This window comes from Saimiri boliviensis, chromosome 5 (genome assembly GCF_048565385.1).
Source record: "Saimiri boliviensis isolate mSaiBol1 chromosome 5, mSaiBol1.pri, whole genome shotgun sequence".
In the NCBI taxonomy this organism is placed as follows: domain Eukaryota; kingdom Metazoa; phylum Chordata; class Mammalia; order Primates; family Cebidae; genus Saimiri; species Saimiri boliviensis.
The window spans coordinates 82,831,306-82,833,707 of record NC_133453.1 but is presented as its reverse complement, the minus strand read 5'-3'; positions in this window follow the sequence as shown (position 1 = coordinate 82,833,707).

The window sequence follows — 2,402 nt, the reverse complement described above, 5'->3', positions numbered from 1 at the left end:
TGGCAGTAAGAGGCTGTTACTGCTGTTGGGCATATCAAAACTGTCATAGCAATCTTTGTTCACTGATACATTTAGAGCTTTTTTAAAAGATGTTAATTATGGCTTCTCTTTTCTAGCATGACAAGTACTTTTTATTAATGTAAGCACTATAAAAATAATTTTTAAAAGCCCTTACTTTAGCCTTACCTTCGCCTTCCCCCACCCCCATTATTGTTGTTGTTGTTTTTTAATCGTAAAACAATTCTAGGCAGCAAGAGTAGTATGTTGCTTGGGCTAAGGCTGGGCTGTTAGCTAAATTAAGCCATTGTGACTCAAAATCCTCCTTTAATAAGGTTCATGCTGTCTACAACTTCATCATTTTCTGCTGAATGATAATTACTTTATTCAATCATGTTCAAGGTTTTAGTGAAAGCTAGCATTGATTGATTAACTTCAATTACCATGCTTACATTTGCATAGATAAAAACTGCTTTTCAATTTGTGAGTGGCACGCCAGTGGAAACCCTGCGCTGGTATTTGCATTTCAATGTGAACAGTGAAGAATAAAGGTGGAAGAGAGGTCTGATCAGTGCTAAGCCCTTTCTGCTTCAGTGCTTAAGCATTTTTCCATAAACACTCTTGTTATGATGTTAGTTTGTTCAAACCACTCTGAGGTAACTGATGGAGGCTCCTGTTTACAAGCTTTCATGACAATTGAACAGTATGGATTAAGGGGAAAGGACTCCCGCAGTAGCTTGCAGGCCGGCCACCAAGTTAAAGAAGAATGAAATCTTTCCCTGTAGGCTGTCACAGCAACTCCCAAATGCCAACAGTGCTTCGAAGAGCAACTTCTCTGCAACTGATTGGCCCAAACCCGGTCTGACCTTACAAGAGCTAGTCCTTTTTCCCTTGAGCAGTCTGCGGGTCTAGGACCAAGTGTTGAGCTTTCTCAGTCTGATTTTCTATTCAAACCCAAGGAACAGTCCAAAGTAAAATGAACAAGCCCTTTTCCTTCTTACCATGTAGGCCCCATAACAAATATTTACTTATACAACATTCAGCAGCCATTATCACTACATAGTTTGAGTAACCTGATTTTTGGCATGTGTGTAAGAAAAGGCCTGCCCTGTTTTCTTTACCCATTGGTGGTTCAGAAATACAGAGATTTCGTACAGATTTCTTTTCTTTTTCTGCATATCAGTGATTTATCAGGGCCATATTATTCTTTAACCAACCCCGGGAAGTTCAATCTTTATAAAATCACAAAACACCTAACTGGAGAGATATTTCTCAAATCAATGCGAGCCTCTCCTTTTTTTCTTCAAGATAGGCAACTAAGTGGAACACCTTGTCCATATAAAACTCAGTAACTTTCGGGGGAAGTTGAGATTTTGATTCTAAACGGGTTTGACATAATGGCATTCAGTAAGTCTTTTTGGCTTGTGATAGCTTTGGAAATGAAAACTCCTACCACCCCCATGATGTTTTAGTTGAGTACCAGATAGATTTCCCTAAAAAAAAAGAAAGAAAGAAAGAAAGAAAACAAAAGTCTTTCAGTTGTTAGGACAAATAAGTAATGCCATTAAAAATACATCATCAGATCCAACATGACTTTAGATGGGCATCCAGACTTCTGTTAAGTGAACTTTAAGATGTATAGGGAATTACCTATACTTTTTTTTTTTTTTTTTGAGACGGAGTTTCGCTCTCGTTACCCAGGCTGGAGTGCAATGGCTCGATCTCGGCTCACCGCAACCTCCGCCTCCTGGGTTCAGGCAATTCTCCTGCCTCAGCCTCCTGAGTAGCTGGGATTACAGGCACGCGCCACCATGCCCAGCTAATTTTTTGTATTTTTAGTAGAGACCGGGTTTCACCATGTTGACCAGGATGGTCTCAGTCTCTTGACCTTGTGATCCACTCATCTCGGCCTCCCAAAGTGCTGGGATTACAGGCTTGAGCCACCGCACCCGGTCCCTATACTTTTTAAAAATCTATATACTAATGCATGTATTGTTTCTATGGTGAATATTAAAATCAGTTAAAGGCCAAATTGCATATGGTTTACAATAGTTTTTGTCTTTACCAAATCAAAAATCCTCTAGGGGTTTCACATAATTTTTAAATGTTTAAAGATAGAATTAAATACCATGTTTTCTCCAAATTTTGCTTATGTTGTGATCTGTAGTTATATGATAATAATTCTTTAATTAAATTAGGATATCCATTATAATGCTGCACCAGTCTCTTACCCCCAAGTTTGAAGTACTGAGAAACGCTGCTTTGTGCTGTATGCTTAAAGATTGGTCCTGTCCATGTAATAGGGGGCCCCAGTCCAAACCCAAAGTTTAGTACTACACAGATTGGCAGCTGTGCCTCCCCAGGCACAGAACCCAGAAGCATTCTCGTTAATGTTGGATACCTCA